Below are 23310 nucleotides of genomic sequence, written 5' to 3' on the forward strand. Positions count from 1 at the left end.
AATGAATGAAATGCAGTATAGAAATACTCAATATGATTTCAACAAAACAATGTAATCACTTTTCTCTGGCAATCCCCTCCCCCCCCTTGATGCAAGGCAAGGAAATGGAAGGAAGCACACAGTTCTCAGAAATGCAATCAAATGTGATTCAGTTCAATCCCAGCAAGCTTACAGAAAACAGATAGGAGTTTTGAAAACACAGGCCCAAATGCTTTGATATGTGCTAGCAATGGATGAGAAATATGCTGGAAATGCTTTTAATTCCCTTTTCAGAGGTTCAGGGTGAGTGGTATCTAGTTAATATTAGTCCAGGCTCACACTAGCAATGATGCAGGGATAGTTAGCAGGTTAAACGAATTTCTGGCAAATGGAAGGCAAGCAGCAGCAGTTTTTACATGTGAAGAAATTTGCAAATCGCGGTAAAATTTGCGGATGCGCGTTCCGCGATTGCGGTAAAACTATAAGGGGTAGGAATGCGGTTCTTGGTACGATTCAAAGCTACGATTCTAAGCTATCAGAGGAAAGTTACTGCAAGTCTCTAGCCCAAACGGTCGCGGAGATATGAGCGATTGAATAGAGGTCGTTTTTCAGATTTGAAATTTTAAAGTTCCAAAAGACAAGTGCAGCTTGCGACTAGAAATGACAAGTGACAGCTTTACAAATGACAGGTGACAGTTAGGAGGCAGTTCTACTTAGATTAAATAGAGTGAATTATATTATTTTAACTAGGAGATTGGTTCTGCACAGTTTTCTAGGTACTCACACTATATTCTTGAATTAAATGGGCCTCATCACGGATCTGGTCAGGGTTTTAGACTGGGCTCTGGTCACTCTCTCTGCTGGTCTGGGTCTCTCTGGTCTGGTCTCTTAGTACAGCACTGCTTTCTCTCTGGCCTGGTCTCTTAGTTCTGGATAGATTGATGAATTTGAAGTCTGGATCTCTGGATGTTGTATGGAGGTAAGTATGGATTTTTCCGGCAGAGCGTCCCGCTGCAGATGGATTTGGAAGGTCCCTATCTGTCCTGTCTGTCTGCTTTTATGTGTTTAGAATGTGGGTGTGTTCTAGCATCACTGACCCTACCTCTCTCTCAGCTTCTAATTGGTCAAACTTCCATTTATCATTAGATTGGGGAATGAACTGTGAGTCAGAGGGATGTCATTTTACAGCCTGCAGAAAGTCCACTTCTCCTGTCAACTTACACACAAATCTAGATTTGAAACAAATACATATTTGCAGAGGTACATATTGTTTTAAAATCATATGCACCCATCATGCATTACAGGAGGTATCCCCTGTTCAAACTCTGCTCTTCCTGGGAGCTTGCATTCAGAAATGGCACATATTTCACTTTTTAACTGATTTTGCAATTTCTGACATTGACCCAACTTTACATACATGTGTGCAGGGAGTAGGGACATTAACTGATGAAGTTTCAGATTTTTAACATGCATACATTTAGAGTAATATCCACTTTTCCGCTAAAACCCCCCTGAACATGCCACCGGGTCGAAAAACCTCTTAAAATGTGGGCAGAAAAATCACAAGAATTATGGTATCATTTATAAAATTTTCACATGTCCGCTCTATGAGTTATTCATCTTTTTAAAGTTATGTTCTGGCTCCAAAGGGGTGTGGTTTCCCAGGTCACATGGTATAGAAACCAGTCTTTCCAGTTTCTGCCAAGCCAGCTTGCTCTCACAGGCAGTGCTCCTCCCAGCTCCTGCCAAGAGGAAGCTACATTTTACGACTGCGGTAATAAAAACCTTTGCCTGAGTGAAGAGGGCTTTGTTCACTCTCCTGAAGAGCACAGGTAATTCAATTATCAGATAGATGGCATATCCTTAGTGTGGGCAGCAAAAGGAAGGTTGGCCTGGGAACACAGTGGTGACTCAAATTTCACTCCTGATGGGGGTAGTTGCCAGGCAGAATCAAGTTCCTTAAGCCAGACTTTCAGCTACTGTCATGTTATTTGTTGCTTTTTAAATTAACTTGCAATTTTACACATGCAGCTAGAATGCTGATTCTAAGTGCAAAACTATGACATTTAAACAATTGCAACCTATGTGACACTCAAAAGTAGGTCACTCAGTCAATTTAAACATTTAGATTTTTTTTTTTAGTGTCTTTCAATCCAGTGCAACTTAAACCGCTGAAATCCACAGCGCAGCCAGTCTTGTTATAAACCTTGTCTTATGATCTTCATTTACCAGATTTTGTAGGCACACAAAACTCCATTCTGCCAAATGTCTGCTGGTGTTCAGTAAATATTTTGCACATATTGCAATGTTTGAAAATAGGCATTTTGACTTGCCTTCAGGGAAACAGAGTGGTTTTAAACCGCCGGCTTTTGGATAGTGGTGAGTACTGGTACTGCACCCATTTTTGGGATTTAAGAAATGAATTCCCCACAATTCTAGGTTGCATTTGGCAATCAGCATTGCCATTCCCAATGGTTTCAGACTACTGTGCGGGTAGTCCAATGGTGGTTTTAGGCAGTGTCCTTCTGTGCCCATAACATCGGCAAAAATGAGTGGCAGCCTATTCTTCATGCATTTCCCTGTGCATTTTCTGGGAAGCTCTGGCCATCATGATGTTTTCATGTCAGTACTGCACAGTTTTGAGGTAGGGCTCGGATGCATGGGTAAATACATCCCACACTACAGCAAGAGATGTGATATCCAAATCCTTCCCATTTCAATCTTGAGACCCTTCCTATGACATGAGATGTGATATCCAACTCCTTCCCATTCCAACATGAGACCCTTCCTATAGCATGAGAAGGGATATCCAACTCCTTCCCAATCCAATCCTGAGACCCTTCCGATAGCAGAGAAGTGATATCTCAATGCTTATACCAAACCTGAGACCCTTCCTTTAGCATGAGATGTGATATCCAAATCCTTCACATTCCAATCCTGAGACCCTTCCTATAGCATGAGATGTGATATCTCAATGCTTCTAATACCAAACCTGAGATGCTTCCTATAACATGAGATGTGATATCCAACTCCTTCCCATTCCAAACCTGAGACCCTTCCGATAGCATGAGATGTGATATCTCAATGCTTCTAAAACCAAACATGAGAACCATCCTATAACATGAGATGTGAAATCCCAATCCTTCCCTTCCCAAACCTGAGACCCTTCCTATAGCTTGAGATGTGATATCAAACTCCTTCCCATTCCAATCCTGAAATAGCTTGAGATGTGATATCCAACTCCTTCCCATTCCAATCCTGAGACCCTTATTATACCATGAGATGTGATATCTCAAGGCTTCTAATACCAAACCTGAGACCCGTCCTAAAACATGAGATGTGAGATCCAAATCCTTCCCCTTCCAAACCTGAGACCTTTCCTTTAGCATATGTGATATCCAACTACTTCCCATTCCAATCCTGAGACCCTTCCGATAGCATGAGATGTGATATCTCAATGCTTCTAATATCAAACCTGAGAACCTCCCTATAGCACGAGATGTGCTATCCAACTCCTTCCAATTCCAATACTGAGACCCTTCCAATAGCATATGTGATATCTCAATGCTTCTAATATCAAAACTGAGACCCTCCCTATAGCATGAGATGTGATATCCAACTCCTTCCCATTCCAATCGAGACCCTTCCTATAACATGAGATGTGATATCCAACTCTTTCGCATTCCAACCTGAGACCCTTCCTATAGCATGAGATGGGATATCCAACTCCTTCCAAATCCAATCCTGATACCCTTCCGATAGCATGAGATGTGATATCTCAATACTTCTAATACCAAACCTGAGATCCTTCCGATAACATGAGATGTGATATCCAAATCCTTCCCCTTCCAAACCTGAGACCCTCCATTTTAGCATGAGATGTGATATCCAACTCCTTCCCATTCCAATCCTGAGACCCTTCTGATAGCATGAGATGTGATATCTCAATGCTTCTAATACCAAACCTGAGATCCTTCCGATAGCATGAGATGTGATATCTCAATGCTTCTAATACCAAACCTGAGATCCTTCCTATAACATGAGATGTGATATCCAAATCCCTCCCCTTCCAATTCTGAGACCCTCCCTTTAACATGAGATGTGATATCCAACTCCTTCCCATTCCAACCTGAGACCCTTCCTATAGCATGAGATGTGATATCTCAATGCCTCTAATACCAAACCTGAGATCCTTCCTCTAACATGAAATGTGATATCCAACTCCTTCCCTTTCCAAACCTGAGAGCCTATCTATAGCATGAGATGTGATATCCAAGTCCTTCCCATTCCAATCCTTAGACCCTTCCTACAGCATGCAATATGATATCTCAATGATTCTAATAACAAACCTGAGACCCGTCCTATAACATGAGATGGGATATCCAACTCCTTCCCATTCCAATCCTGAGACACTTCCGATAGCAGAGATGTGATATCTCAATGCTTATACCAAACCTGAGACCCTTCCTATAACATGAGATGTGATATCCAACTCCTTCCCGTTCCAAACCTGAGACTCTTCCTTTAGCATGAGATGTGATATCCAGCTCCTTCCCATTCCAATCCTGAGACACTTCCGATAGCATGAGATGTGATATCTCAATGCTTCTAATATCAAAACTGAGACCCTCCCTTAAGCATGATATGTGATATCTAAGTCCTTCCCATTCCAATCCTGAGACCCTTCTGATAGCATGAGATGTGATATCTCAATGCCTCTAATACCAAACCTGAGATCCTACCTCTAACATGAAATGTGATATCCAACTCTCTCCCCTTCCAAACCTGAGAGCCTTCCTATAGCATGAGATGTGATATCCAAGTCCTTCCCATTCCAATCCTGAGACCCTTCCTATAACATGAGATGTGATATCCAACTCCTTCCCATTCCAACCTGAGACCCTTCCTATAGCATGAGATGGGATATCCAACTCCTTCCAAATCCAATCCTGATACCATTCCGATAGCATGACATGTGATATCCCAATGCTTCTACCAAACCTGAGACCCATACTATGGCATGAGATGTGATATCAAACTCCTTCCCATTCCAATTCTGAGACCCTTCCTATACCATGAGACTTGCTATCTCAATGCTTCTAATACCAAACCTGAGACCCGTCCTATAACATGAGATGTGATATCCAAATCCTTCCCCTTCCAAACCTTAGACCCTTCCTTTATCATGAGATGACATATCCAACTCCTTCCCATTCCAATCCTGAGACCCTTCCGATATCATGAGATGTGATATCTCAATGCTTCTAATATCAAACTTGAGACCCTCCCTATAGCATGAGATGTGATATCCAAGTCCTTCCCATTCCAATCCTGAGACCCTTCCTATAGCATGAGATGTGATATCTCAATGCTTCTAATACCAAACCTGAGACCCTTCCTATAACATGAGATGGGAATATCCAACTCCTTACATTCCAATCCTGAGACCCTTCCGATAGCAGAGATGTGATATCTCAATGTTTATACCAAACCTGAGATCCTTCCTATAACATGAGATGTGATATCCAACTCCTTCCCATTCCAATACTGAGACACTGCCTATAGCATGAGATGTGATATCTCACTGCTTATACCAAACCTGAGACCCTTCCTATAGCATGAGATGTGATATCCAATTCCTTCCCATTCCAATCCTGAGACCCTTCCTATAGCATGAGATGTGATATCTCAATGCTTCTAATATCAAACTTGAAAGCCTCCCTATAGCATGAGATGTGATATCCAAGTCCTTCCCATTCCAATCCTGAGACACTTCCTACAGCATGAGATGTGATATCTCAATGCCTCTAATACCAAACCTGAGACTCTTCCTATAACATGAGATGGGATATCCAACTCCTTCCCATTCCAATCCTGAGACCCTTCCGATAGCAGAGATGTGATATCTCAATGCTTATACCAAACCTGAGACCCTTCCTACGGCATGAGATGTCATATACAACTCCTTCCCATTCCAATCCTGAGACCCTTCCTATAGCATGAGATGTGATATCTCAATGCTTCTAATATCAAACTTGAGACCCTCCCTATAGCATGAGATGTGATATCCAAGTCCTTCCCATTCCAATCCTGAGACACTTCCTATAGCATGAGATGTGATATCTCAATGCTTCTAATACCAAACCTGAGACTCTTCCTATAACATGAGATGGGATATCCAACTCCTTCCCATTCCAATCCTGAGACCCTTCCGATAGCAGAGATGTGATATCTCAATGCTTATACCAAACCTGAGACCCTTCCTACGGCATGAGATGTGATATCCAACTCCTTCCCATTCCAATCCTGAGACCCTTCCTATAGCATGAGATGTGATATCTCAATGCTTATACCAAACCTGAGACCCTTCCTATAGTATGATATGTGATATCCAACTCCTTCCCATTCCAATCCTGAGACCCTTCCTATAGCATGAGATGTGATGTCTCAATGCTTCTAATACCAAACCTGAGATCCTTCCTATAACATGAGATGTGATATCCTACTCCTTCCATTCCAATCCTGAGACCCTTCCTATAGCATGAGATTTGATATCTCAATGCTAATACCAAACCTGAGACCCTTCCTATAGCATGAGATGTGATATCCAAGTCCTTCCCATTCCAATCCTTAGACCCTTCCTACAGCATGCAATATGATATCTCAATGATTCTAATAACAATCCTGAGACCCGTCCTATAACATGAGATGGGATATCCAATTCCTTCCCATTCCAATCCTGAGACACTTCCGATAGCAGAGATGTGATATCTCAATGCTTATACCAAACCTGAGACCCTTCCTATAACATGAGATTGGATATCCAACTCCTTTTCGTTCCAAACCTGAGACCCTTCCTTTAGCATGAGATGTGATATCCAGCTCCTTCGCATTCCAATCCTGAGACACTTCCGATAGCATGAGATGTGATATCTCAATGCTTCTAATATCAAAACTGAAACCCTCCCTATAGCATGATATGTGATATCTAAGTCCTTCCCATTCCAATCCTGAGACCCTTCCTATAGCATGAGATGTGATATCTCAATGCTTCTACCAAACCTGAGACCCTTCCTATGGCATGAGATGTGATATCCAACTCCTTCCCAATACAATCCTGAGACCCTTCCGATAGCAGAGATGTGATATCTCAATGCTTATACCAAACCTGAGACCCTTCCTATGGCATGAGATGTGATATCCAACTCCTTGCCATTCAAATCCTGAGACCCTCCCTATAACAAGAGATGTCATATCCAACTCCTTCCCATTCCAAACCTGAGACCCTTCCTTTAGCATGAGATGTGATATCCAAATCCTTCACATTCCAATCCGGAGACCCTTCCTATAACATGAGATGTGATATCCAACTCCTTCCCAATCCAATCCTGAGACCCTTCCGATAGCAGAGATGTGATATCTCAATGCTTATACCAAACCTGAGACCCTTCCTACGGCATGAGATGTGATATCCAACCCCTTGCAATTCAAATCCTGAGACCCTCCCTATAACAAGAGATGTCATATCCAACTCCTTCCCATTCCAAACCTGAGACCCTTCCTTTAGCATGAGATGTGATTTCCAAATCCTTCACATTCCAATCTGGAGCCCAATCCTATAGCATGAGATGTGATATCTCAATGCTTCTAATACCAAATCTGAGACCCTACCGATAGCATGAGATGTGATATCTCAATGCTTCAAAAACCAAACATGAGAACCATCCTATAACATGAGATGTGAAATCCAAATCCTTCCCTTCCCAAACCTGAGACTCTTCCTATAGCATGAGATGTGATATCTCAATGCTTCTACCAAACCTGAAACCCTTCCTATAGCATGAGATGTGATATCCAAATCCTTCCCCTTCCAAACCTGAGACCCTTCCTTTAGCATGAGATGTGATATCCAGCTCCTCCCATTCCAACCCTGAGACCCTTCCGATAGCATGAGATGTGATATCTCAATGCTTCTAATATCAAAACTGAGACCCTCCCTATAGCATGAGATGTGATATCTAAGTCCTTCCCATTCCAATCCTCAGACCCTTCCTATAGCATGAGATGTGATATCGCAATGCTTCTACCAAAACTGAGACCCTTCCTTTAGCATGAGATGTGATATCCAACTCCTTCCCATTCCAATCCTGAGACCCGTCCTATAGCATGAGATGTGATATCTCAATGCTTCTAATACCAAACCTGAGATCCTTCCGATAGCATGAGATGTGATATCTCAATGCTTCTAATACCAAACCTGAGATCCTTCCTATAACATGAGATGTGATATCCAAATCCTTTCCCTTCCAAACCTGAGACCCTCCCTTTAGCATGAGATGTGATATCCAACTCCTTCCCATTCCAATCCTGATACCCTTCTGATAGCATGAGATGTGATATCTCAATGCCTCTAATACCAAACCTGAGATCCTACCTCTAACATGAAATGTGATATCCAACTCCTTCCCTTTCCAAACCTGAGAGCATTCCTACAGCATGAGATGTGATATCCAAGTCCTTCCCATTCCAATCCTGAGACCCTTCCTATAACATGAGATGTGACATCCAACTCTTTCCCATTCCAACTTGAGACCCTTCCTATAGCATGAGATGGGATATCCAACTCCTTCCAAATCCAATCCTGATACCCTTCCGATAGCATGAGATGTGATATCCCAATGCTTCTACAAAACCTGAGACCCATACCATGGCATGATGTGATATCAAACTCCCGTCCTATACCATGAGACTTGATATCTCAATGCTTCTAATACCAAACCTGAGACAGGTCCAATAACATGAGATGTGATATCCAAATCCTTCCCCTTCCAAACCTGAGACCCTTCCTTTAGCATGAGATGTGATATCCAAATCCTTCCCATTCCAATCCTTAAACCCTTCCTATAGCATGAGATGTGATATCTCAATGTTTCTAATAAAAAACCTGAGACCCTTCCTATAGCAAGAGATTTGATATCCAAATCCTTCCCATTCCAACCTGAGACCCTTCCTATAGCATGAGAAGGGATATCCAACTCCTTCCCATTCCAATCCTGAGACCCTTCCTATACCATGAGATGTGATATCTCAATGCTTCTAATAAAAAACCTGAGACCCTTCCTATAGCAAGAGATGTGATATCCAAATCCTTCCCATTCCAATCCTGAGATCCTTCCTATAACATGAGATGTGATATCCAATTCCTTCCCATTCCAAACCTGAGACCCTTCCTATTGGATGAGATGTGATGACCAACTCCTTCCCATTCCAATCCTGAGACCCTTCCTATAACATAAGATGTGATATCTCAATGCTTCTAATACCAAACCTGGGACCCGTCCTATAACATGAGATATGATATCCAAATCCTTCCCCTTCCAAACCTGAGAGCCTTCCTTTAGCATGAGATGTGATATCTAAATCCTTCCCATTCCAATCCTGAAACCCTTCCTATAGCATGAGATGTGATATCTCAATGTTTCTAATAAAAAACCTGAGACCCTTCCTATTGTAAGAGGATTCAATTCAACACTACAGCTAAGTCAACGCCTAGTCTATAATACTGAATGAAAACCCTTATTGATATATCTTTAGGTCCAGTTCATGCGTTCTGGATGACTACCCCTATATAACACCCCTCTCTTGGAATCCCCCTGACCCCACTGAGCCAAGAAGTAGTTCTGTTTTGTAAGTTTAAAAGGTTTATTTGATAACTTAAACAATAGATATATATATGATACTTTATAATAAATTAATAATTGAATAGCACACTTAATCTGATATGATAAAGATCAACAACGGAGAATCTGGCACTAGCACACTTCTTATAATCACTAATGAGTTGACATGAAATGGATAAGGTAGCACAGTGGTAAATAGGAACAAAAGAAGAAGGTGCTACAAAATGCTTTATAGAGTTCAAATGGATGCAAGGTTGAATGAATGAAATGCAGTATAGAAATACTCAATATGATTTCAACAAAACAATGTAATCACTTTTCTCTGGCAATCCCCTCCCCCCCCTTGATGCAAGGCAAGGAAATGGAAGGAAGCACACAGTTCTCAGAAATGCAATCAAATGTGATTCAGTTCAATCCCAGCAAGCTTACAGAAAACAGATAGGAGTTTTGAAAACACAGGCCCAAATGCTTTGATATGTGCTAGCAATGGATGAGAAATATGCTGGAAATGCTTTTAATTCCCTTTTCAGAGGTTCAGGGTGAGTGGTATCTAGTTAATATTAGTCCAGGCTCACACTAGCAATGATGCAGGGATAGTTAGCAGGTTAAACGAATTTCTGGCAAATGGAAGGCAAGCAGCAGCAGTTTTTACATGTGAAGAAATTTGCAAATCGCGGTAAAATCCGCGGATGCGCGTTCCGCGATTGCGGTAAAACTATAAGGGGTAGGAATGCGGTTCTTGGTACGATTCAAAGCTACGATTCTAAGCTATCAGAGGAAAGTTACTGCAAGTCTCTAGCCCAAACGGTCGCGGAGATATGAGCGATTGAATAGAGTTCATTTTTCAGATTTGAAATTTTAAAGTTCCAAAAGACAAGTGCAGCTTGCGACTAGAAATGACAAGTGACAGCTTTACAAATGACAGGTGACAGTTAGGAGGCAGTTCTACTTAGATTAAATAGAGTGAATTATATTATTTTAACTAGGAGATTGGTTCTGCACAGTTTTCTAGGTACTCACACTATATTCTTGAATTAAATGGGCCTCATCACGGATCTGGTCAGGGTTTTAGACTGGGCTCTGGTCACTCTCTCTGCTGGTCTGGGTCTCTCTGGTCTGGTCTCTTAGTACAGCACTGCTTTCTCTCTGGCCTGGTCTCTTAGTTCTGGATAGATTGATGAATTTGAAGTCTGGATCTCTGGATGTTGTATGGAGGTAAGTATGGATTTTTCCGGCAGAGCGTCCCGCTGCAGATGGATTTGGAAGGTCCCTATCTGTCCTGTCTGTCTGCTTTTATGTGTTTAGAATGTGGGTGTGTTCTAGCATCACTGACCCTACCTCTCTCTCAGCTTCTAATTGGTCAAACTTCCATTTATCATTAGATTGGGGAATGAACTGTGAGTCAGAGGGATGTCATTTTACAGCCTGCAGAAAGTCCACTCCTCCTGTCAACTTACACACAAATCTAGATTTGAAACAAATACATATTTGCAGAGGTACATATTGTTTTAAAATCATATGCACCCATCATGCATTACAGGAGGTATCCCCTGTTCAAACTCTGCTCTTCCTGGGAGCTTGCATTCAGAAATGGCACATATTTCACTTTTTAACTGATTTTGCAATTTCTGACATTGACCCAACTTTACATACATGTGTGCAGGGAGTAGGGACATTAACTGATGAAGTTTCAGATTTTTAACATGCATACATTTAGAGTAATATCCACTTTTCCGCTAAAACCCCCCTGAACATGCCACCGGGTCGAAAAACCTCTTAAAATGTGGGCAGAAAAATCACAAGAATTATGGTATCATTTATAAAATTTTCACATGTCCGCTCTATGAGTTATTCATCTTTTTAAAGTTATGTTCTGGCTCCAAAGGGGTGTGGTTTCCCAGGTCACATGGTATAGAAACCAGTCTTTCCAGTTTCTGCCAAGCCAGCTTGCTCTCACAGGCAGTGCTCCTCCCAGCTCCTGCCAAGAGGAAGCTACATTTTACGACTGCGGTAATAAAAACCTTTGCCTGAGTGAAGAGGGCTTTGTTCACTCTCCTGAAGAGCACAGGTAATTCAATTATCAGATAGATGGCATATCCTTAGTGTGGGCAGCAAAAGGAAGGTTGGCCTGGGAACACAGTGGTGACTCAAATTTCACTCCTGATGGGGGTAGTTGCCAGGCAGAATCAAGTTCCTTAAGCCAGACTTTCAGCTACTGTCATGTTATTTGTTGCTTTTTAAATTAACTTGCAATTTTACACATGCAGCTAGAATGCTGATTCTAAGTGCAAAACTATGACATTTAAACAATTGCAACCTATGTGACACTCAAAAGTAGGTCACTCAGTCAATTTAAACATTTAGATTTTTTTTTTTAGTGTCTTTCAATCCAGTGCAACTTAAACCGCTGAAATCCACAGCGCAGCCAGTCTTGTTATAAACCTTGTCTTATGATCTTCATTTCCCAGATTTTGTAGGCACACAAAACTCCATTCTGCCAAATGTCTGCTGGTGTTCAGTAAATATTTTGCACATATTGCAATGTTTGAAAATAGGCATTTTGACTTGCCTTCAGGGAAACAGAGTGGTTTTAAACCGCCGGCTTTTGGATAGTGGTGAGTACTGGTACTGCACCCATTTTTGGGATTTAAGAAATGAATTCCCCACAATTCTAGGTTGCATTTGGCAATCAGCATTGCCATTCCCAATGGTTTCAGACTACTGTGCGGGTAGTCCAATGGTGGTTTTAGGCAGTGTCCTTCTGTGCCCATAACATCGGCAAAAATGAGTGGCAGCCTATTCTTCATGCATTTCCCTGTGCATTTTCTGGGAAGCTCTGGCCATCATGATGTTTTCATGTCAGTACTGCACAGTTTTGAGGTAGGGCTCGGATGCATGGGTAAATACATCCCACAAGCCCCCCTCTTGCGATGGCCATTCGGTTTCACTGATGGGACTCGCAAGATCTGGGATGTTTTCTCATCTTCTTCCAATAGATGGCACAGTTCAGCATCTTTTCCTCCATCCGGTCGGATCGATCGGTTCTCCTCGCCGGTCCTGATGGGAATATTGGGCGGTACCCCGAGCCCGTTGCGTCTCAGCTCCCGGTCTCCGGATCGTCCTCCTTGGCCCGTCTCAAGGTTTTCTTTCTCCTAGGACGACAAAGGAAGAGCGGCAATACCTACTCATAGACGTTTTTCCACCACTGTTGAGATAGTGGGGCAGCATATGCATTTCATCATCACGAAACATTACATTCTTATTTTGAAAAAATAAACAGTATAACTAAGAGACAGTTTCATGCAAATCACAATATTTTAGAGACTAGATGTGGTATGTTTTATGATTGGAACTGAATTAGTCTGAGACAGTACCCGCTAGGATTCCAGAGGATTCCTCCAGTTGTTGCAGAGTGTGCCTGGGATGGCAACATTTCAACTAGTTTATGTTGACCCACTTGTCTTCCCCCTCTGCCGAACCGCCTTTGGGGATGCGGATCTTGTAGGCCACAGGGGAGATCTTATCGACGATCTCAAAGGGTCCTTTCCATGTAGGCAAAAATTTGCGCTGCTTGGCCTGGTTCCTTTGGAAGTTGTATAGATAGACCCGGTCCCCCACCTGATATTCCTTCCTGGAAGTTTTCAGGTCATAGTGGGTCTTCATGCTATCAGCTGATCTTTCTAGATTCCGCTGAGCATAAGCAAAAGCATGTTGGAGGTGTTTCCTTAAATTCTCTACATACTCATGAGTAGTGGAGGCATTTATCAGTGTCTGCTCTTGGGTCCTGTAGAGCAAATGCTGAGGAAGCACCATCTTGCGCCCAGTCATCAACTCAAATGGTGACATTTTGGTTGCAGATGAAGGGGTAGATCTGATAGCCATTAGGACCAGAGGTAATCGGATATCCCAACTTGGCCCAGAATCTGCCACAAACTTCTTTAATATGCTCACAATTGTCCGGTTATATCTCTCTACTGCCCCAGAAGAAGCTGGTCTGTAAGCAATATGCAGCTTTCTCTTGACCCCCAGTATCTCCCACATCTTTGTCATTACTTCACTGGTGAAGTGGCTACCTCTGTCTGACTCAAACCTTTGAGGTAGACCAAAACGGGAAAAGATGTGGTTAATCATCAAGGCAGCTGCAGTTTCTGCCTTGCAATTTGGGGCTGGGAGACATTCCACCCACTTGGTAAACAAGCATGTCACAGTCAACATGTACTTATTCCCCCTAGCCGAGCGAATCACAGGGCCTACAAAGTCGATTTGTAAATCTGACCATGGCAGTGTCATCCCCCGCTTTTGTAAAGGCGCCCGGTGTGTGAGGGATGTCGGCTGAAATTGTGCACACACAAGACAACCCTTCAAATATTGGTTGAGGTCCTGGCCCATGTGTGGCCAGTATGCAACCTCTCTTAAGATTTCCAATGTTGTGTGAAACCCCCTATGACCGGCGGTGGCCGCATCATGGGCGTGACTTAACATCAGGCTTCGGAATGAGGTAGGAACCACCCACTGATCGTGGCCAGCTTTGGATTTCCTTACCAGCAAACCGTCTTGGATTCGGAACATTTTTGGACATTTCATCAACACTCTTAGGTCCTCTTTCCCAATGTAATCGGTATCCGTCAGGGGAAAGTTCTCAGGGTCCTCAAGGTGCTGGTAAAATTTACCAATAATGGGATCCCCCTTTTGAGCTGTAATCAAATCAGCATCAGGGGTCTCCTTACTCCATTGTGCAATTGAGAGGTCGTTGTGAGCATTTGTCTGGGACCTAGTGATAGCGGTGACCTGGATTTCCCCCAACAGGGACTCAATCTCAATTAGATCCCCTTGGATGGCCCCGGTTTTGGCCAGCTGATCAGCTAAGTCATTTCCAGTTTTGTCTGGTCCCTCTACTTTGGAATGACCCTTGATCTTTTTCCAATAGATGGTCATCCCATTCGAGGTGACCAGATCATCAATGTTTTGGATCAACTTCCCATGTTTCAAGGGTTTGTTGTTAGCACATAACATGCCTCTGGTTTTCCAATTAACCAGGTGCTCCACCAACCCGTTCCGTACATAATCCGAATCTGTGATTATGACCAGTTCGTGGAGTTGATGCTGGACAGCAGTGAGGATGGCCTGATGCACAGCCATCAATTCTGCCACCTGACTACTTCGGGGACCAATTTTGTATCCAGCGGAGGGTTCTGGGGACTCATTCACCCATGCATTCCCTACGCCGGCCACCAGTTCTTTCTCCCCGTTGTTGTCAACATGGTAAGAGCATCCATCCACATACACAGTGGGCATTCCCTCACACTTGTCTTCTTCAAAGACTTTGTGTGGGGAATTAAGGTATGCCTCCATGTTGTCCTTTATTTTTAGACTTTCGTCCTCGAGACAGTTTTCTCTGGCACAATCATGCAAGTCAGCCAGACCTTGCGCGAGGGGACTCTTCTTGTTTTGGCCATATCTGACCTCCACAGGAAAGCCTTGCATTGACAGAATCCAGGAAGTAATTCGGGAATTACTCACATTTCCGGCCCGGATTCTGTCACTTTGGAGATATTGCAGAGGCTGGTGTGGAGTCTCCACTATGATGTGTTCCCCCTGGATAAACGGGCGGTAATTCTTCAATGCCCACACCGTTGCCAGGAGTGCCTTCTCACAATCGTTGAATTTTTCCTCCACAGAGGATAAAGTTTTGCTCGCATAGGAGATTACTTTATTGACCTTGTCATGCTTTTGGTATAATACTGCCGTCAAGCACGTATCAGAGAACCCCGTCTCCAGGAAGAACTCCTTGTTTCTGACAGGGTAAGCTAGGCAAGGCGCTTGTGAGAGGCTTCTTTTGAGTTGTTTTACCGCCTCGGCTTGTTCTGGACCCCATTCCCACTTGACCCCCCCCTTCAGGAGATGAATCAGGGGTCTGGTGATCTCTGCGTAGCCCTCAATGAACTTTCTGCTGTAATTAGTCAGTCCAAGGAGGCTCCTTAGTTCCCGCAGAGTTGTGGGGTCTTTCAGTTTCTGAAGTGCTTCCACTTTCTTTTCCTGGGGACAGAGGCCCTGAGGAGTAATCTCATGCCCCAAGAAATTAACACGGGTTCTACACCACTGTGCTTTCTGAAAGGAAAGTTTTGCTCCGGCGGCCCTCAACTGTGTCAGAACATAACGGATCTCCGCTATGTGTTCCTCAACAGTTGAGCTTTTGATGAGGACATCATCTACATAAGCCAGGTTACCCCTCGCACCCAGGTCGGGCATGGCCTTATGTAGGAAAATGTTGAATTCATTGCCGGAGTTGAGGTATCCGAAGGGAGTCCGGGTCCATGTATACTGCTGGCCCCCAAAGGTAAAAGCCAGTTTGTATTGGTCCTCCCTACTGACAGGCACGGTCCAGTATCCATTGGTCAGGTCTATTGCAGTGAATACCTGTGACCCCTGGATCTGGGCCAGCCCTTGGTCAATGTAGGGAAGAGGCCATCGGGAAGTATGGACCCGTTTGTTGAGCTCCCTGAGGTCGGCGCAGAGTCTCCACTGGCCGTTTGGCTTCAATATTCCCAGCACCGGATTATTGAAGGTGCTGTGGACGGGATGGATTATTCCCCGGGACTCAAGGTTCTTAATTATTTCAGTAAGGGACTCCATTGATGCGAGAGGCAAGCGATATTGCTTCACAAACACTGGAGTCATGCCGGGGTCCGTGGGGATTGTTGTTGTGTGGATGTCAGTGCGACCACAGTCATATGAGTCTACCGCAAAGAGATCTTGGAAATCCAAGAAAACTTGTTTCAACTTTTGCTTTTGTTCCAGAGTCACACAGGCATCAGCTAGGTTGACTCTCTCTTCCACCATCTGCCTGAAGCCTGGAAAGACTTCTGGTTTGGCTATTTCAGCGGCCTCCTCCAGCTGGGTGGAGAAGTCCCTGGTCAGAGTGCTGATTTGGACTGGAGGCTTCAGGTGGGAAAGGCAGCCCTCATGGACCTGGAAAATCACCTCATCCCTCCTGAAGTCACAAGTCACATCTTCCTTACCATAGGGGCAGGAAGTGTACACCAGGAAGTTCCCCCCATGCCGGGTAAAAATCCTGTCTGGTGTTGTATTGTCCTCACTGTCACTGTCAAAACAGTCCTTGGGGATTGGTCCTAACAGTTCATTTACTAAGTCGATGGAAAAATGTCGGTCATCAACCGCCATTCCAATAATGGTGCCTGCGGCTAGAGTAATACTCTGTAAGTCGCTGTTATCCACCTCTATTAGAATGGTGTCATGTTCTATGTTGACTAATGGAGTTGGGTTTACCCCCAACCCTTGCTGTTGGAGAGAAGCATTTAGATGTATGTAAGCATCAGGGTTTTTCAACTCTTGTCCCCTTTTAACTTTCACTTCCAGGGAGAATTGTCGGGTCCTTTCTGGGATGGTGACTTCCTCTTTAACCTGAATTTCAACTGCATAAGGTAGCAATTGAGCTGACCTAAATGCTTTTTCTGGATCATCAAAGCCCATGGGATTATCCGCTAATCGGGACCAAGCTTTGAAGTTTATTAGGTCCAAACTAATGGCAAAGCGATTGAGAATGTCACTGCCTAAGTAAAAGGCGGCAGTGACGTCTCGCACGACCCAACAATTATGGACTATGCTCTTGTTGCCAATGGAGATTTTGAGCATACACCTGCTTGGCAGGAGATGTTTTGAATTGGGTGCTTCCAGGTCCATTTCCCATTTGTCTATCAGTTTGAAGGTGGGAATGGCTGGATCTTTTGGGAGTTGGCGGAACATGGCTTCGCTGATGAAGCTCTTACCGTTGTTTACACACACTCGAGCGAGAACAGAGTCCTTCCCATCATTTAACTGAACAGGGATGAACAACTGCTCTCCAATTTGCTGAATATCAGCCAGGCTCTGAGCTGATTTCACATCTTTCTGGACTATAGGAGTGGGAGTTTCTGATTGTGGATTAGTATAGAATCTCAGAGTGTTTCCTTCCAGCGTGGAGTACCACTTTAGACTGGAAGGAAGGTTGATTTTCAGAAATAGACAGGACCCCCCATCACCAGTCTGTTGTCCTACTGCTATTACTGTCACGTCTGGAATTTGGCTATTCTGGAAGTGAAATTCTACTTGGTCAGATTTTTGTTCAACCATGTGGCAGGTGCCGTTTAAACTAACATGGTTGACACTCTGTTTTAATTTTATTGGTCGGCTGGTCTGGGTCCAGAGGACCTCGTTTACACAATCTATTAGGGGTGACAACCTTCTCAGGAGGTCATTCCCTAGTAAACAAGGGGTGCCCTCTGGGGTCACAACTATGACCGGGTGTTTCAACTTGTGTCGCCCGATCTTAATGTCCAAATCTGCAGTCCCCTCAACGGGAATTTCCTTCCCGTCAAAGTTCTGCAGTTGTCCAGGAAGAGAGGTGAGAGGAATTTGGTAATCCTCTCCCCTTCCTGCATTCAGTTCATCAAAGGCCCTTCTGGACAGAAGGGTAGCTTGAGATCCAGTGTCCACCAGTGCCGAGATTGTACCCTGCCCCTGTACTTGTACCGGGGCATAATATCTTCCCTCCTTCTCCTCAAGGGGGCACAGATAATGTACATTTTTGGACAACTGGTGGGCTAATTTTCTGGTTTTGGACATTGCAAGAGAAGAGATTTGGGCAGTATTCTGTGGAGAGCCTTGGGAATCTGAAAGAAAAAGTTGGCAACTGGAGATCAGAGCCATTGTGGGTTCCCCTGGTTCCGGTTCTGGGCCGCCCCCCCCTTTTTGGAGGCAGTCCCCAGGATGGGTTTGAACCAGGGGATTTTCTTGCTGTTGGTTCTGGGATGAGATGGTGGGCGGCGGTAGCTCAGTCTCCACATCTCCCCAGTCTGGATTTGCATCCCTAGGGACCCATTTTTCTTTGGGAGGAGTTCCCCCCTCTCTGAAGGAGAAGATCCTTTCCCCAGGATCCTCTGAGGATCCCTCTCCCTCAAATTGGAAGATCTGTACCTCCTCCTCAAACTGAGTCTGTTTGGGTCTTTTGTTTCTCCTACCCCCCCTCTGCTCCTTAGGAGGCAGACTTTCAGGGGCAAGAGATTTTGTTTCCGGTTCCTGGGTTTCTAGGGGCTGTTTACAAGTGAGGAAGGAAGCTTCCTCCAAGGCTTTACACCCCCCTTCCCCTTGTGCCTCCTCCCTGGGAACCGGTGAGTTATCGGGGTGCTGCCCCCGTCATTGTTCTGGAGCACCAGGTCCAGAGTTGGGTGCGTTCTGCGCCGGCATGCTGATCTGAGGGTTCTGCTGAGCCCTCAGTATGTGACCCATATCCCGTGCCATGTTTTGAACCTGGCGCTCTTACTGGGAAACCCGCTCAGGCTGATACGGGGCCCTGTTTTCTCCCCTGGGCTGATCCCGGGAAGGGTAGCTGTCCCTTCTCTGGTAATACCCCGGGTTGGGAAGATTTGGGTACCCCTCCACCCTTGGCCTCCCCTCTCCCGGATTCAGTGGTCTGGGCTCAGGGAATTGGGGAAAGAAGGATGGATGTTTTTGGGGCTGAAAGTCGGGTGGATATCTGGGGAAAAAGTTCTGCCCAGGGTTTGGTAAATTTCTGCCCTCCTGTGGGAAGTTTGGAGGGAAGTTCCCTGGGTTAGGTGCTTGTCTGGATCCCCCCCCTTGGGCTGGAGGAGTCCACACATAACCCAGGATGGGTCGATTTCCCTTGTAACGGGGACTTACATAATCAGGAGAGCGAGGGACCCCATTTGTGGGGCTGCCTCCTTGGCTCCCTGTCTGTGACTGACCCGAGGACCTCCTGGGCCTAGCATTATTAGGTGCAGGCAGGTTTTTAGGCCCCCCCATCTCCAAATCCAAAACGGGGGTGACTTTTACCTCTGCCACCTTGGCAGCAGCAGGGGTGCTGTTGGCTTTGGGGTTTTTCTGGGCATTACTTTTGCTATCTATCGGTTTCTGCACCTCATAGATCCGGGTAGCCTGTTCAATGACCCAGTCTAAAGATCTTTTCTCGTGAAAATCCCTCACGAGCTGGGTCATGATATATTTGGGCAAGGCATGGAAAAACGTGTTAATAAATTCCCTGCTATCCGTGCGCACCCTTCTTGTGGTCTGTGCAAAAGCACGCTTTAACTCCTGCACAAATTCTTGTGGGGCCTGATCCTCCCCACATTGCAAATTGTAGGCTGCCTTGCGAGCCTCTTGAGGATTTCTGTGAACAGAAAAATGTTTCAGGATGGCCGCCTTATATGTGGACCATCTTAAATGATTTTGGTCCTCCAGCCCCGCAAAGAAACTGGAGTATTCCGGGGAGAATGTCCACTTTACATATTGAATACAGCTTTGGCTGTCCTTCAAATGGAAAGTCTCCATCATTTGTTCAAACAACTCTAAGTGCTCCCAAACAGAATACTTAGCGTTCTTATGGTAAGGCGTGATGACGCTCCTGATCGCCTTAATCTGCTTTAAGGGGTCCTTAAGCAAGGCCCTTTTTGCTTTATTGGCCTTTTTGGTTCGTGTAACCCTTGTCCATTCATCCTCGGACTCAGAGGCACTGCTCCCAGAGGTTCCCGTCTGATCTTCCAGGTTTTCCCGGATTCTGCGAGCCTGGGAATGGCTGGCAGAATGTGGGGACCTGGTCTCCTGTGTCCTGCGCAGTTCAGAGGAGTCTTCAGATTCCTCCTTGCTGCCAGGATTTGATGGGTACCCCCTCCACTGACCTAACTGGGCAGAGGTTTTCAGGATGCCCTTAATGGGCCTACTCTCCTGGGGTTCCCCACTGAACTGTACTGTACTTGGGTGCCCATACCCGGATGCCCACCCCTCCATTCCTGAGTGGTACTGGCCTATGAGCCCCATACTCTTAGCTGGATAGTAATCTGCCATCCCTGTGGCCCTGTGCTCATGTGCACCAGGGGACATGGGGGTGGCAGAGTCCAGGGACTGAGAGGTATGAGGGCCTCTGGTACTAGGGCTCCTGAGGTTATGCTCCGGAGTTTCCATTTCCCAGCGAACCTCATCTCTATCCGCCCCTGCTCCCTGTTGCAATGCAAGAGCCTGCATTTGTGCCTTCAGTTCCTCTGTTAAGGCCTTACTCGACTCTATCAGTTTCTCCTGCATCGCTACCTGTTGCTGGAGCCTATCATTGTGTTGACAGAGGGCCTCATTCTCCCTCTGTGCTTCCTGGTTGGTCCTGGAGAACTGGGCCAGTCTTTGCTGCAGGAGGTTTACCTCCTGGGCAATGTCCCTATTGGCCTGCTCCCTTCTTGCTAGAGCATCTTCCACCCTTCTGGTGTGCTCTACCAAGTTCTGGTTTTCTTTTTGGAGATCACCCAGCCCCTGGAGGGCCAGGTGATTTTCTTCAATTTCCTTTTTTAAGTGGCAGACTTCCTGGCCTATGGCGTCTCTTTCCTGACTAAGAGCCTGCATCTGCGCCGCCAGGTCGTCCCTTTGCCTTTGGAAGGCGCCGGCTTTCTGGCGCTCCTGATCAAACTCTGCCTGGGTATCTAGGTCTTTCAAAATTAGTTTGTTGCTCTCCTCTTTCTCTCTGTCTAGTTGGATTTGCAGGGTGGCTACCTGCTCTGTGCATGCCCTGTTGAAATTGATCTGTTGCTCCAGCTTTTTCTGGTTCTGCAGCAAGGAGTCCAAACTGTCTTGGTGCTCCTTCTGCAGGGCCAGAAATCGGGTATCCTGGTCTGTCTTTTCCTGTTGTAGGATGCCCATATCCTCTTTTATTTTAATGATATATTGCCTACTATCATTTTCTGCCTCCTGGCTCCTCTGCAGCCTCTGCTCAGAAGAGTCCAGATCAGATTGGGCCTTCTGTAATGCCATCTGTTGCCTATTTGCCAGATTTTGGCTTTCAGCACATCTATCCTGCATGTCTCCCATATATAGGTACAGGTATGCCGCTATCCTAACAATCTTGTCGTGTTCCTCTTTGGCTTTAGGAGCCATATATAGTTCACTCAGGGCCACATGTAAGGGACCCTGATCTCTATATATATCTGACCCTGTTTCAGTGACCTGTTGTGTGATGGCCTGCAACCACACATCCTGGCCCTGTTCGGTCCATTCACCTCTCACAAATAGCTTATGCAAGAGGTGCTCTCTGGCTATTTTCATGTCTACTAAGGTCGTCATTCTAGAGATTGGTCTCTGTCCTGACTTACAGAAGTTTGTATTTTATTTTTACAGAACAGAACTTTTCTTGGAGTGTCCCTTTTGAGGAATGCTTCACAGCGTAATGCAGCGTGGTGATCCGACCGGATGTATGTATCCCGTCAGTTAGCACACTGTATTAAGCTGCACAAGTGGTATTCTAACCCAAACGTCTCGGCTCGAGCCCCCAATTTGTAAGAGGATTCAATTCAACACTACAGCTAAGTCAACGCCTAGTCTATAATACTGAATGAAAACCCTTATTGATATATCTTTAGGTCCAGTTCATGCGTTCTGGATGACTACCCCTATATAACACCCCTCTCTTGGAATCCCCCTGACCCCACTGAGCCAAGAAGTAGTTCTGTTTTGCAAGTTTAAAAGGTTTATTTGATAACTTAAACAATAGATATATATATATGATACTTTATAATAAATTAATAATTGAATAGCACACTTAATCTGATATGATAAAGATCAACAACGGAGAATCTGGCACTAGCACACTTCTTATAATCACTAATGAGTTGACATGAAATGGATAAGGTAGCACAGTGGTAAATAGGAACAAAAGAAGAAGGTGCTACAAAATGCTTTATAGAGTTCAAATGGATGCAAGGTTGAATGAATGAAATGCAGTATAGAAATACTCAATATGATTTCAACAAAACAATGTAATCACTTTTCTCTGGCAATCCCCTCCCCCCCCTTGATGCAAGGCAAGGAAATGGAAGGAAGCACACAGTTCTCAGAAATGCAATCAAATGTGATTCAGTTCAATCCCAGCAAGCTTACAGAAAACAGATAGGAGTTTTGAAAACACAGGCCCAAATGCTTTGATATGTGCTAGCAATGGATGAGAAATATGCTGGAAATGCTTTTAATTCCCTTTTCAGAGGTTCAGGGTGAGTGGTATCTAGTTAATATTAGTCCAGGCTCACACTAGCAATGATGCAGGGATAGTTAGCAGGTTAAACGAATTTCTGGCAAATGGAAGGCAAGCAGCAGCAGTTTTTACATGTGAAGAAATTTGCGGTAAAACTATAAGGGGTAGGAATGCGGTTCTTGGTACGATTCAAAGCTACGATTCTAAGCTATCAGAGGAAAGTTACTGCAAGTCTCTAGCCCAAACGGTCGCGGAGATATGAGCGATTGAATAGAGGTCGTTTTTCAGATTTGAAATTTTAAAGTTCCAAAAGACAAGTGCAGCTTGCGACTAGAAATGACAAGTGACAGCTTTACAAATGACAGGTGACAGTTAGGAGGCAGTTCTACTTAGATTAAATAGAGTGAATTATATTATTTTAACTAGGAGATTGGTTCTGCACAGTTTTCTAGGTACTCACACTATATTCTTGAATTAAATGGGCCTCATCACGGATCTGGTCAGGGTTTTAGACTGGGCTCTGGTCACTCTCTCTGCTGGTCTGGGTCTCTCTGGTCTGGTCTCTTAGTACAGCACTGCTTTCTCTCTGGCCTGGTCTCTTAGTTCTGGATAGATTGATGAATTTGAAGTCTG

The sequence above is a fragment of the Ambystoma mexicanum genome, chromosome 4q (genome assembly GCF_040938575.1).
Source record: "Ambystoma mexicanum isolate Mex_15411 chromosome 4q, UKY_AmexF1_1, whole genome shotgun sequence".
Taxonomy (NCBI): Eukaryota; Metazoa; Chordata; class Amphibia; order Caudata; family Ambystomatidae; genus Ambystoma; species Ambystoma mexicanum.